The sequence below is a fragment of the Cricetulus griseus genome, chromosome 4 (assembly GCF_003668045.3).
Source record: "Cricetulus griseus strain 17A/GY chromosome 4, alternate assembly CriGri-PICRH-1.0, whole genome shotgun sequence".
Lineage (NCBI taxonomy): Eukaryota > Metazoa > Chordata > Mammalia > Rodentia > Cricetidae > Cricetulus > Cricetulus griseus.
Window position 1 is genome coordinate 120,950,386 of NC_048597.1, and position 15,280 is coordinate 120,965,665.

General features: G+C 39.8%; 1 protein-coding gene and 1 pseudogene across 2 annotated transcripts in view; one reads left to right on the plus strand and one right to left on the minus strand.

The window, feature by feature from the left end:
* Pdgfd (platelet derived growth factor D) overlaps window positions 1–15,280 on the plus strand; it is a 214,441-nt gene that overhangs the window by 90,721 nt on the left and 108,440 nt on the right. The gene's annotated exons all lie outside the window — the stretch shown is intronic.
* Window positions 12,158–12,984, minus strand: LOC100756664 (annotated as a pseudogene).

Sequence of the window (15,280 nt, forward strand, 5' to 3'; positions counted from 1 at the left end):
CTTAACTCTTCTAGCAAATAAGTGGACAGCAACACCATTCATTGAAAGCCTCCTGACTTAGTTATATAAAGTGGCCAGAAGTGTATGGACAGAATAAGTGATGGAGGTTTCAAATTTGGAAAATTTTCTGTTTCCTACCACTTAGAGATGGTCTTAGACATACATTATTATTTCTCATGGTGAGTATTTGATAACTACTTTCCATGAGCATAAAGTGAGCCGGGGATGTGAGGGCAGCTGGAAGAATGGGGCCAATGCCCTCCTCTGAACAAGTTGTCTATTAATGGAGATAAAATCCATGCAGGCTGAGTTGTGTTATGGAATAGAAACTAATGATAGACATGTAAGATGTGCTAGCTACTTGAAGGAGGTAAATGTGTTTGTTTGTTGGGGTGAGGGAAATTATCAGAACTGTCCAGAAACCTCCCTAGAACTGTCACTGAAAGGCTCAGACACACCTGCATTTCCATTGCACCCAGTTGGGTTCACTTTAGTGAGAATTCAAGCCTAGATGTATCACACACATTTCTTGACCTTTTGTTTTGGTTTGCTCCATGTAAATTCTGGTTCTGCCCATGTTTTCCTGTGCTTGATATAATCACCTCCATGCACTAGGGTGGCAGGATTGGCATATGGGAAGGACAGTCTCTCTGTCTTTCTCAAAAAGCAGCCCATCACCCCACACTAATATCACTGGCACGAGCACAATGAATGCCAGTACTTCTGTCTGGTGGCTAAAGTTGTCATCTCATAAACAAAGGCTGAGTCTAACCCTGAATGGGTCATTGTCCCAGCTCATCTGATGAACATCACTGAAGATTCCTTCAGTCTTTGCCTTTGTGTTGCCATCCATCCTTACATTTGGACTTCTCTAGCCAGCAGAGGTATTTTATTAGAAAATAGGTAGAGGCTTCATTGGGGACTTTTTCCCAGCAAAGTCATTACAGATACTTTACACATTAATATATACAATCGCTGAAGGTCATTCTTAAATTTTGGAGAGAATTCTAGTGGTGTGACATATTTAACAATATCACCAAAGAGAACTGACTAAAAGTGACCAGCTTTTGAGTTACTCACTGGCCTTCACCTCTGAAACATAAGACTCCTAATCTATCAGAAGAATAATAGTGATAGCATGAAGTCTGCCCAACCAGCAACTGGTCAGAACACTTCAGCAGTTATTGCTCCACAAGCCCCTTCATTTGTGGTGACATGCCAGGCCTTTGTAGATTAGCTATGTATATTGAAAGATCCCAAGTAAATGAGAAAAGGCTGTTTGTCACCCCAGACATGGCCATTTGGATATTTCACAAATTACATGCACGAGAAGGGCTGCTTCTGTAGCTGTCTCATAGAAGACAGAATTCCCTTGTTGTTGATTATGAGGCTGTCCCACTCTCAGCAGCACCTGAGCTAACAGACTGCTGTGGTAATTAGTATGGCTGAAGCCCATCTGTCTGTAGAATTTCCTTATATTCCAACCATGAAAATGAGAAACAAAGCCTGATAAATAAAAGCTTCATTTTTTTCTAAGATTTCAAAGTAAAAGATAAATCAGCTCACTTCTTATCTGTTTTCCCCAGGAAATTGAATTTAGCAGCCTGGACACGGCAGAGTTCTCAGAGCACTGGCATGATGGCAGGCCTATGGAGTTTCTTATTTTTGAAATGGTTGGAGAGCATTCATGCCTCAGTGGGCTGTGTCTGTCCTGAGGGATGGGGCTTAGAGCTTCCTCAACCATCCATTTTCCATTATTATTTCCATACAGCCACAAATGTTCTGCTTGCCTTACCTCCTAACATGTGCTCTCTCGTGTACTCAGTGTATGGATACATCCCCATGCTCTCTCTCAGAGTGTCCCTTTGGAGTATGGGACCTAAGCAAAGTGACTGTGTACCCTGGCTCCAAAACCAGGAACCAGGTGTATGATAGTGAGGACAAAGCAAATAAGAATGTTGATTTTCTTTTTTTCATTAGAAACTATCAATGAAGTGAAATAAAATATCTCGGCAAGCCTAACAAAGCTGTTCCTGAGTTCTTTATTTTTCTGCATTAGGAAAAAAAATGGAAACACTGTTAACTTTAAATAAAGACCAAGTTTTATTTTTTGTACCAACTTCAGTTTGTTTATCTAAAATGTTGAGCTGCAGCGGGCCTGTGGCTAGGAGATACTGGACCCAATGTTCTAAGGGTAACCACAAATTACTACTTATGAACTATGTGAAATATACTGACATTAGAATGACATCAAAAAGTTAAGCCCTATTACAGTTGAGATATCTGATACAAAAATTAGGTTCTGAGGCCTCTCTACATACAATATTCAAAATAAGGTCACCAGCCCTTGGACTTGCAGCAAGCCAGCCAAAAACAAAGATAATGATAAAATCGAAAAAGAATTTTAACTTGAATTTGTAGCAATGGATATGGAGCAAATGTCTTCAGAATTAGTGGCCAGCCTCTACCTCCCTTGTTAGAATTACAGGGAAAATTATTATTTTTTAACTTTTTAAGTGTAAAATAAGTAGGAACATACTAGACAAAAGATACCTCAAAGGAAGAAATATTTCATACTTTTAATATAACAGGCTCTAAGTTAATCACAGTTTACTATGAAATCCCTAATAGTTGTTGTATCCAAAAGTACTCTATAAAACACAAACATTTAAAAAAACATACAAAGGCATGTTACTGTGTTGCTTTAAGTAATAATGTTCTCACTGATTGTAGTTGTGAAGAACCGCCCTCTGTGAGTCTTGGCACAAACCCTGACGTTGAGCAGAGATACAAACCAATGATATGGAAAACCTTTGATCAGAAAAGTTAACAATAAGTTCTCAGGTTCCTCCCTATTCACTGGCAGATCCATGAACACAGCAGTATTTCTCCAAGACTTGCTGTTTTGTTATGTAAAGCAATGATGGTGGCAATCTCTTTTCCAAATGGTTTGTGTATGGACTCTGTGGAATATTCAGCAGATAGCCTTCAGATAGTACAACAGCCACTGCCCAGAGGGGGTGAAGAAGCTGCTGTGGCAGAACAGGGTCGAGGAGGAGGGGCTGAGGAGTTGAGCCCTCCGGCCTTAGCCTCCCCAGATCTGCTAAGAGCCTTTGGACAGACTCCATGGGCCCTCAGCAAACAGACATGCAAGACTTCACTTCTGTTCCTTGGTGGCTGGATGTTGATCTGTTCATGAGAAAGGCGATACCAGGGAGTGGACATGCAGTGACTTTGTGATGTTTGTGCTTTGGGTGCAGTCACTGCTTTCTGCTTAGTACATCACCTCAAGTCCTTGTGCACCCCTGTAAAGCTGATTTTTTCCCCTTGTCTACCACCTTTGTGTCTTGGTTTCTCTGTCCTTGGGAGCTTCCCAAGAGGAAGCTTTTAGCTATTATTCTGATCTTGGTCCTGCCAAAAGATGGCCTGGGCCACTTGCCCAGGATGAATACTAATTTTGAGAGGACAAGTGCCATGACTGAATTTGGCATAGCAGGTAGAGTCACATATTTTATCCATTGTGTTGAATTTTCCTAAAATACTTTATTCCAGAGCCTCAAATAATTCATGTGGAAAAGAAATGGATTTTTACCTCACATCATCAATCAAAATACCCATTCTTAGGTCAGGTTTCATGCGGGTGTGAAGCTGTGTTCCATGCACATAGCTTAGATCAGGTTTCATGCAGGTGTGAAGCTGTGTTCTGTGCCCTGATGTGCACAGCTTAGGTCGGGTTTCATGAGTGTGTCGAGCTGTGTTCCCTGCACTGATATATGTGCACATTCCATGCTAGTGTTCTCCACTTCTGCTCTGCATTGGCTCTTCAGAGTCAAAAGTGCCCTAACAGCAGGTTGGAGAATTTTTCATATTTATTTAGTAATTCTCGTCCACAATCAAAGGCATCAGGCAGTCTTTTAACCTTTGCTAACCCACTAATTAGTGCTGCCCATATCTGCACAGGCATCCACTACAGCATGGAAAAAAATACTGGTCACCACACATTCAAAAAGGAATGACTCTTCCTCTGCAAGCAGCTAGCAATGGCCAGTGGCTCCTCAGTAAGGGAAGAGGCCTTGAGTGTAGCTTTCTCTTTATTTTAAAGAATGATAATGTCTGTATGTTGCTGATAGTCAGGAAACCCATGAAGTACTGATTCAGAGGTTTGTGTCATAGCTTCAATCACTTGTGACACTGTGTTAAGCTGACAGAGTAACTGGGTATGGAAGTATTCTGCATACAGCATCTTAAAATAAGGTCTTCTATGGAGACTGAACAGATCCGACACTTATGTGTGCAAATGGGTAATTTGTATGCACATTTTTGACAGAGGTCTCAATGTCTGCCTCATTGTTTTGACAATATTAGCAAACATTAGAGACACTGACTTCAGCAGCCGTTATTTGCATGCAATTTGAATGTCAACCCACTGAGGTTCTTTGCAGAAAATTCATATTCTCTGACCATTTGTGATACATTTGCAGTGTCAGCAAAAGCATGATAACTGGTGGATTCAAATCTTTAGTTTTCTTTGTATCATAAAATTTTCAACTATGTTCTTGAAGTATATGTTCAAGGTTATTAATGACCTATTTGATCCTCTTCCTTTACTGAAAGAGGGGAAAACTTTATTTTTCACACTAAGTGGCAAATTGCATATTTTAAGAGACCTTATGGGGTTACAAAGGGCCCTGTCCTTGATCAGGTGGTCTCTTACCATGGGAGTCTGATTAATGTAACTCAAAACGCATTATACATATGACACACATGCTGAAGTTTATAGGAGCTTGTAAAAATCAAGAGTGCTTTGAAGAAATGTTTTTGACCAACATTAGTCATTTTGTTCCAAGTTTTATACCATTTTCTTAACTGTGCTGGTTTCATACATTAAAATATGTCTAATGTTAGAGAGAACTTGACTTTTATACATGCAAGGAAGTTAATAATTGCTACTAAAAGAAGCCCAGTGGTGCATATAGAATGCAGTAGTCTTTCTGCCAGCCTGTAAAAGGCCATGTGGAAGTTTGTGACTAAAATAAATGTTTGCTCTCTGAAGCACTGAGCCCTGTATCTCCACAGCATGTTTACTTAAACTTTACAGCTCCACATCGTGTTTCATAACACAACATTGTCTTTATGTGATAAAGAAAGACCTAAACAGGTAGGGAAATGCTGCAGTTTATCAGAATGGATCAATACCATGCTTTTATACACTAGATTAAGGTCTCTCGATAGAATCACCAATGCTACCCCCCCACACCGGGTACTCAAAATCAACACTTTTTCCATACTTTCCAGTAGGAGTGTTGGAAGATGGTTCTGTAGATCTGTCTTTGGTAAACGAATGAACTGGGAAAAAAGCTTTAAATGCAAAAAACATGCTGAAACTCTGAGATCAAGAGAGACAGGGAGCCTCAGTGAGCAGGAGCCACAAAGCTCAGAGTGCAGACACAGGCTGGGACACTGATGGGATGGCAGAGCTCTTGCTTATCTTGCAGCTCTTAGTTACGAGAGCACTGGGTTACTTAATTATGCCTTTTTCCAGAAGATACTTGAGATCATATCTGCATCAGAATTTTAATTATATACAGAGCTTTAAAAAGTGGGGCATTCCACCCTAGGGAGCCCACACACACCCGAAATGACTAACCATTTTATTATGTTAGTTCCCGCAGATTTTGGCTGTGGTTGCTAATTCAAGATATATATATATATGTTCTATTTCTTTGGGCGAAAGTTGTCCCATATTTTTCACTTCGTGACTATCTGAAATATATACCAACAAGCCTTCAAGAAAATAAACTGGACATTTTTACACTTTATATAGTCATTACCTATATGGAATCCAGAAAATTTCAATAGCACTAAAAGTAGACTGCACATTCCAGTGTGTTTTTGTATATATACCTAAATGTAAGTATTTGCTAGGTTCAGACCTATGTGCTAAAAATTTGGCTTAACATAGAAGTCATAGGAACTAAGATAAAATATTGTGACACTTATTTTTTTCTGTTTTAGGGTCAGCTTTTTCCTTTCTTATCATGTGTTTGGGACCACATGTTTTGGAAACAGACATTAGAAAAATTGGATGGGTAAAATCTGTCCCATGTAAGTGGCACAAAATTGTAGGCTATGGTAATGTCATACTTCTAAACAACAATCATGAAAGCATTCTTCTAGAAGCAGTTCTGTTTGCCCAGTACATTCAGGCTGTATAAATTAAGACAGTAGTCTTCCAAAGGGAGTTCATTCAACTACTAATCTTAAACAATGTCCTGAGGGATCCCATTAAGTTAGAATTTTAAAGCATGCAAAATGTAGACAATCAATTGAATCCACACTGCAGAATATAAACTCTGTACTTGCCTTTGTGTAACTATTTTAATGAAGCAAGATGAATATATTCAGTATATTTTAGTCCACATACATTCTGTATTATCTCAAATTCCTACAGTGTAGTAAATAAAGTCTTCTGTTATATCTTACTTTAACATATTCATCTTCAATTAATAAAGCATGCCTTTGTGTTTTACATTCTACTTTTGTTATTTGCTAAACTAACCAGGGTAGAAAGTCAGGAATAATAGTCATTTCCATGTTTTGGAGCAATGAAGAGGGTTTTAATACATACATGAATATGCAACTCACAGATCCCATATTCATCAGTATTTTTAATATGCCTGTAGCCAAGGTGTGTATATTTTTCTTCCAGTAATGTCTATTTCACTAGCCCTGTCTATCTTAAATTTTTAAATATACTGTTCTTGCTTACATTAGTCAGCTGTGAGCATATTGAGCTATATAACAACCATCTGCAAACTCAATAGCTTAAATTAGAGATAATGTATTCTCTTTCATATCTAGGATTACTGGGGTTTGACTAGCCTAGAATATCATGGATGGGCCTAGCTCTTCTCTTCAAGCTAAATCTAGACCTGCTCTGTATGTCTCTGACCATTTGCAAAGCACCCTGCTCAGTAGAATGTCCTGTCCATGGCACTCATGGAAGCTCAAGAGATTTAAAGGAAAACATCCAAGGACCATAAAGCTTGGTTCAGACTTAGTACTTCCCCTGGATTTTCTTCCCACAATCAACCCACATTCTCAGTACCAGCATCAGCAGGATTGGAAATGAAACAATGACCCTACATGGGACATCACAAAGACATAAAAGAATTTTTAAAATACAGAGAGATGAAATGGAACAACATTGTAATTTACCATTGGATGTTCCAGGAACTGATCTCCAGGCCCTTAGTCGCCAAAAATAATGCTGTTTAAGAAATTTTAGTAACAGATCCTTGCTAGTGAGTCAGACTGAGAAGAATCACTTCATTGCATGCATTCCTGAAGCAACCACAGCCCAGATGTGATACATGGGTGGGTGCCATTGTCTGGCCCTTTATTTTTTAATCTACAGATAAGGAAAAAAACTATAGTCATGTCTAGAATAATTACAACTCAAAATACTTACTTGGTTTGCTAAAGATGTTTCTGTAGCAAGAAGTTATCCATTAAGGAAGATATTCCTCTTGATTTCAAGCTGGCCCAAGGATCTTAATTCAATGCAGATAAACCCTCTAGCCCTAGAGTATATATGGGAAATGGGCTCATAACACAGAATATCAATGGGTTCCCACAACTGATAAATCATGTATGTACCCAGAATTAACAAGATATAATAAACTTGATATCTTTTTATTGACATTCTTGTGTTTTTAAACCATTCCCTTAGTTGTAGAAGTTCATGGAAGGAATCTCATGATGGTGGGATCATTATGATGTGTGGCATTTCTGTAAAAATGTGTGAAAAATAAAAAGTAAAATGTAACCATTTCTTCAGCCTATTATTCTTAAGATAGAGGCATTTTTGTACATTGAAATTGTAACATACACACCCTACTGCCTGTTTCCACATGTTCTTGAAACATTGGTGTTTCTTTAAGTGTATACATATCTGTTCAAAGTTTAATGATTTAAAATAATTATTATGATTAATACTTGTCCTTCCCTATGGATTTTCTCATTCTTGTTACCAAACTAGAATGTTAAAAATATGTCTCCATTTTTACATTCTTATTTATCTATGTGTGTGTGTGTGTGTGTGTGTGTGTGTGTGTGTGTGTGTGTGTATGTGTGTGTGTGTTTGTGTATGTGTATGTGTGTGTGTCAAAGAGAGAGAGAGAGCATTCTCACTACACCATGCATATGAACATTAGAGGCAAACCCACAGAGGTCTGTTTTCTCTCCACCACATGGGTCCTGGGAACTGAATTCAAATCATCAGCCTGGTAGCAAGTACTTTTACCCACTGAGCCATCTTGACAAACCAAAACTTTTCAATTTTTATTTAGAAGCTATTCATAAATCATCTATAATACATTAGGAGACATGGAGAGAATTTGATGAACCTTTATGGATTTTTAATTTTCACTGTGTCCATTAGGCTGCCTCAATCATCTTAAACTTACTAGAAAAACAAAACTAATGAACTGGCTTCAAGCCTAATACATCTAGACTCGATGTCAAGGAAAGAGTTCAAACATGAAGTGTGTTTCTACATCTCCGCATTTCACTGCATCTGTTCTTGTGCCTACTGCAGAGAGCTGTCCTAAGAGGTGGCTTCTCTACCTTCTGACTCCCAGGCTTCAGCTGGCATTCCTTCACTCTTCCTTGTTATTCCTCTGTCTGCTCAGCTTAGTGACATTTCTGTGCGGCTTTGCATTTGGTGAAAACATGTCCACATTTCCAGAAGTTTATGTTGTCATTATTTTGCAACGAAGAAACCAGCACCTAGATTACAAGATGTTTTTCACAAATGACTAATGTAGTAGAGCAAACAACATTCAAGCACATTTCTTACTCTAGCAGTTCATGGATGAGGTGGATATTGGAGTGTGCTAATTTATTGCTCTGCTTCTGGGCCTAGGTAGTAGCTGACTTGGTTAGCCCACCAGCTTTCCCTCATCATCACCACCAGGGCAAACCCTCCAGCACTGCCACAGCTAGATCACCCAGTGCAGTAGGCAGCAAGAAACAGGGCCAATTCTCCTGCTCTCAGGCCCTCTGGTCTGGCATAACCACACTCACACCACTAGCACCAGATCTACTGTTTTGCCCAGGTGAGCTGAGGTGCCTGGCTCTACATATTGCTGCAGCTGACGAGGGACAGGGCCAGCTCTTCCATTCTCATGCCTCCAAGTCCAGCTTCCCCACCTGCCGTAGTGAAACGTCACACATAAATATGTGTGCACTAAAGGGTGCACTGTGTGACTCACTGGACCACACTACAGCTTTCACACTAAGATTTATTTGTTTGTTTGGTTGGTTTTGGCTACACTTTTAAATTTTGGTTTATATGGGGGGAGGTTGCAAGGACAGAGGGAGAAAGCAAGGGGACTAGGAGATGAGTGGGATCAGGATGCATGATATAAAATCCAGAAAGAAACAAAAGTGGCTTGTTTTGTTTTGTTTTTTCCTTTTTTTTTTATTAGAAAGAAAATTATTTTACATGTCAATCCCAGGACCCTCTCCCTCCCCTGCCCCCCAACTAACGCCCTACTTATCCCATACCCTTTCTGCTCCCCAGGGAGGGTGAGGCCTTCCATGGGGAATGGGCTCCTAAAGTCCATTCCTATGGTTGTGATAAGTACTGATCCACTACAAGAGGCCCCAGAGATTTCCAAGGTCTCCTCACTGACACCCACATTCAGGGGTCTGGATCAGTCCCATGCTGGTTTCCTGGGTATCAGTCTGGGGAACAAGAGTGTTCCCTTGTTCAGGTCAGCTGTTTCTGTAAGTTCCACCAGCCTGGTCTGGTCACCTTTGCCCATCATTCCTCCTTCTCTGCATCTGGATTCCAGTTCAGTTCAAGGTTTAGCTGTGGGTGTCTGCTTCTACTTCCACCAGCTGCTGGATGAAGGCTATATGATGGCATGTAAGTTAGTCATCAATATCATTGTCAAGAGAGGGCATTTAAGGTAGCCTCTCCTCTGTTGCTTAGATTATTAGATAGTGTTATCTTTGTAGCTCTCCAGAAATTTCCCTAGTTCCTGATTTCTCTTTGAACTTATAATGTCTCGCTCTATTATATTATCTCTTATCTTGCTCTCTTCTGTTCTTCCCCCAATTCAAGATCCCTGTCCCATCATGTCTTCCTCACCCCTCTTCTTCTCCCCTTCCCATTCTCCTACTTCCCTCTCCCCTCCCCCCATGCTCCCAATTTGCTAAGGAGATCTTGTCCCTTTCCCCTTCTCCAGGGGACCATATATGTCTCTCTTAGGGTCCTCTTTGTTTACCAGCCTCTCCAGCAGCCTGGGCTGCAGGCTGGCAATCTTTTACTCTATGTCTAAAATCCACATATGAGTGAGTACATACAATGCCTGTCTTTTTGTAACTGGGTTACCTCGCTCAGAATGGTTTCTTCTAGATCCATCCATTTGCCTGTGAATTTCAAGATTCCATTGCCTGTTTTTCCTGCTGAGTAGTACGCCATTGTGTAAATGTAACACATTTTTTTCTATCCATTCTTCAGTTGAGGGGCATCTAGGTTGCTTCCAAGTTCTGTTTATTACAAATGGTGCTGCTATGAACATCGTTGAACATATGTCCTTGTTGTATGAATGTGCTTCTTTTGGGTATATGCCTAAGAGTGGAATTGCTGGATCTTGTGGTAGACAGATTCCCATTTTCCTGAGGAATCACCATACAGATTTCCAAAGTGGCTGTATGAGTTAGCACTCCCACCATCAGTGGAGGAGTGTTCCCATTTCTCCAGATCCTCTCCAGTATAAACTGTCATTGGTGTTTTTATTTTAGCCATTCTGACAGGTGTAAGATAGTATCTCAGAGTTGTTTTGATTTGCATTTCCCTGATGAATAGGGATGTTGAGCACTTTTTTAAGTGTCTTTGAGCCATTTTAGATTCTATTGAGAATTGTCTATTTAGTTCTTTACCCCACTTTTTAATTGGACTATTTGGTGTTTTGGAGACTAGCTTCTAGAGTTCTTTGTAAATTTTGGAGATCAGCCCTCTGTCAGATGTGGGGTTGGTGAATATCTTTTCCCAATCCGTGGGCTGTCGTTTTGTCTTGTTGACTGTGTCTCTTGCCTTACAGAAGCTTCTCAGTTTCAGAAGGTCCCACTTATTAATTGTGGATCTCAGTGTCTGTGCTACTGGTGTTATGTTCAGGAAGCAGTCTCCTGTACCAATTTGTTCAAGGGTATTTCCTACTTTCTCTTCTAATAAGTTCAGTGTGGCTGGGTTTATGTTGAGGTCTTTGATCCATTTGGACTTAAGTTTTGTGCATGGTGATAGACATGGATATATCTGCAGTCCTCTACATGCCAGCATCCAGTTATTCCAGCACCATTTGTTGAAGATACATTCTTTATTCCATCGTATAGTTTTGGCTTCTCTGTCAAAAATCAGGCGTTCATAGGTGTGCAGGTTAGTGGCAGGATACAAAATTAACTCAGAAAAATCAGTAGCCCTACTATATATGGATGATAAATGTGCTGAGAAAGAAATCAGAGAAACATCACCCTTTACAAACAACATAAAATACCTTGGGGTAGCGCTAACCAAAAAAGTGAAAGACCTGTATCAGAACAATTTTGAGTCTTTAAAGAAAGAAATTAAAGAAGATACCAGAAAATGGAAGAATATCCCATGTTCTTGGATAGGTAGGATCAACATAGTAAAAATGGCAATCTTGCCAAAAGCAATCTACAAATTCAATGCAATCCACATCAAAATCCCAGGACAATTCTACAGAGACCTTGAAAAAACAATTCTCAACTTTATATGGAAAAACAAAAGACCCAGGATAGCCAAAACAACCCTGTAAGAACCTCTGGAGGCATCACCATCCCTGACTTCAAGCTCTATTATAGAGCCATAATCCTGAAAACAGCTTGGTATTGGCACAAAAATAGACAGGTAGACCAATGGAACGGAGTTGAAAACCCTGCTATTAACCCACACACCTATGTTTTGTTTTTAAAACACACATTTCTTTACAGAGACAATGTGCATCACTATTTGTTCTTCTCCAACAGTGTTAGCTAATGTGACATGTGCCCAGACATTTATTTCTTCCTCATGCTCAGGTTTGTTGTTGTTGTTGTTTGTTTTTTTGTTTTTGTTTTTGTTTTTTAGTCAGTTAAAAAGTGTGACTTTCATTGACCTTGAAAACAGGTAGAGCCTCGAAACACTGAGGCTGATAGCTGCTCCAACCAATGTTCTCTTCATCAAGATGCTTTCTTTTTTCTTCCTTTCATTTTCTTCTTTCTTTCTTCTTTTGATTTTGGCAACAGAATTTTCAAATTCTTCAGGATTTAGAATATTGAGGGACTGATCCTGCCTTGTGACCGCAAGTTCCATGTTTTTGCTACGTGACTGGACCACTGCTAGAAGTGCCTTGATCACTATTTTAATGGTAGGACCATCTGTCTGGATGACATCAGTGTAGTTCTTCTCCAGGATTTCACAGGCTGACTTGGTACCCCAGGATGGCACTGGCCTTCTAAGCATGATATGGACCTGAAGGGTCAGTTTGATAGTCTGGGGGTGCCATCAAAGTCAAAACCCACAACAAGGGCAGAGATGCCAAATGGCCTGTGCCTATTGCTGTGTGTATAGTGCTGCTTCAGACTGGCAATGTTGCAGGAAATATGCTCCACTATGACTGGAGCCTCCACAGTCAGCTGGTGGCTCTGGCACTCTTTGTCAGCTCTGTTGATGGCTATCCTTGCATCAGCAGTGAGACCTGCAAAGTCCATGTAGACATTATAGTCTAAAGCACAGGTCTTCCATACTCTTCTTTCATTGTGTAGCTTGGCCACTGATTTTTCTCCTTCACACCAAGAACAACGATGTCCCTTCCTCCAAAACCAACCTCCGAGAAGCCCTTCTTGTGTGTACTTCACTTGGAAGAGATGATCATTTGGTGAAAAAAACAATGATAACAAGGTTGTATAGCTCATCACTGTAGACCAATTTTTGGCACTTTTATTCAAGGTTCAATATGCTGTTTTTTTCAACTCTATATTTTGTGAGGATTTATGTCTTTCATATCTCTTTTACTGCAATTTGTACCATCAAATTTTCCCCAAATTAATAACTTCAAGTAAACCATTAATCCAGTGAAATTTATAGTATGGAAGAATTTGACGACTATAAGAAAAAAATTGTAGCCAGTGTTGAATCATTTATTTGCCAGGTGATGCTGAACTCACCTGTGCCAGGAACATGTTATTCATTTGAGACTCGAGGTTGAATTCATTTAGTCAACTCTGCACCAGATGCTGGATGTAGAATGTTAAATCAAACAAACATAATTTGACCTTGTGCAGTTTCTGAAAGAACCAGCTAAAAACAATACCATCCCCATATAAAATGCAAAGTTTAATGTGCATTCAATGAGCAGAAAAGATGATGTCCACAAAAGGAAAGGAGGACAGTTTGCTGGTGAGGAGCTGAGGAGTGTGCATTCTGCAAGAAGGTCCTGATGTTGGGAAAGGCTTGGGTGGTAGTGCAAAGTTTTGTGGCAGAAAAACAGACAAAAAGAGGAATCCTTCCCATCCTTTTCGTAAGAGAATCCCACCCAGCAGAGGAAAAGTACTAGTCAACATCCCCAATAATCTGCAGTAAAATGAGGGGGAGTACCAAGATGATTTGAGACAGAGAAATCGGGTGAGATGCACAAAACAGGAAGAATTATCAAAGCAGACCACACTTGAGGTATGGGAGATACATAGAAAGGAACATATACCCTACTTTCACTTCTGTGACTGTCACAAAATAGCCCAACACAAAGAAACATAATGCAGAAAAAGGTTTATTTGGGCTACAATTCCAGCATCACAGAAGAAAATAGTGAAACTCAAGCAGATAGTCTCATCACATCCAGTCAAAAGTGGAGAGAAATGAATGCAACCATGCTACCTGCTTGCTTGCTTAGACAGGTGTCTTCACTCATATACTCAGGGTTTAGCCTAGGGAGTGGTATAACCCACAGTAGGCTAAGTCAATTAATAGTTGAGACAACTCCACAGTCATACCCAAAGGCCAGCATGATTAAGATAATTTTTCAATTAAGACTCTTCTGAGGTGACTCTTGTCATGTAATCATTACAGCATACCATAACAAATGGAATGAGTGAGGACTAGACAAACATGAGTGATGAGGACACAGGTGACTGACACTTATTCTGAATAACAGGAGTTGCAGGACACCCCTGGTACTACTCACAAGAGGACTTATGGGAACTGAGCAGTGCTCTCAGAGGCATGTTGGTCTGCAGAAATTTTCTGAAAGATTACCTGACATTAATTTAACTGGGGTGTGTGTGAATCTAGTTTCAAAACTCTAATGATCATGTTCAACTAAGGGAGCATGGATAGTCTATCTTCTTCAGTACTTGTGTGCGTGTGTGTGTGTGTGTGTGTGTGTGTGTGTGTGTGTGTGTGTGTGTGTAAGAGTTAGTGTATGTGTGTGAGTGTATGTATGTATGTGTGTGTGTGTGAGAGAGAGAGAGAAAGAGAGAGAGAGAAAGAGAGAGAGAGAGAGTTAGTGTGTGTGTGTGTGTGTGTGTGTGTGTGTGTGTGAATGTGTGTGCATGTGCGTGTCCGTGTATGTGTGGGGGGGGGATGTTGTCTAATCACATATCCATGCCTTGCTTCCAGGATATTCTGAGTTTCATTTATTTATTTGTATTGAAAGGACCTATCATTTCCCACAAAGCATCAAGTTACAAGGAACAAAACAGCTTTTATTTGCCAAAAGGTTGCAGTTTGGGAAGTGAGTCAAAGGAAAAGAATTAGTATTTCAGACAAAGCCAGTATGATGGCACATAATAAATTTTCTATCTGAATGCCTAAGAAATTTGTTTATCCTGTCTTCCAAACTTGTCATAAAAAATGGTTATCTTAATTTATTACATCTTGACATATACCTATGAAATAAACAAACAAAAACCCACTTCTCCTACTTATTCAACAGTAATAACAATAATGGCTACTATAACACATTTTCACATTTCTCTACACAGCAAAAGGATGATGTTATACCTTGCAAAATAACATCTTCATTAGTAGCCATGAAATTGTCTGTAATGTAACAAACCGTGGGTACTAGCTTGTTAGTCTCTAATAGGTATTTGGAGATGCCACCTCCTACAAAAGTTATCACCTTGGTTTATATGCTAAAATTCCTTTTTCCTTTTGCTTCACTTTGCTTTCCTGGTTTGCGATGCTAGACACTGAGTTGGAGTCTTGTGC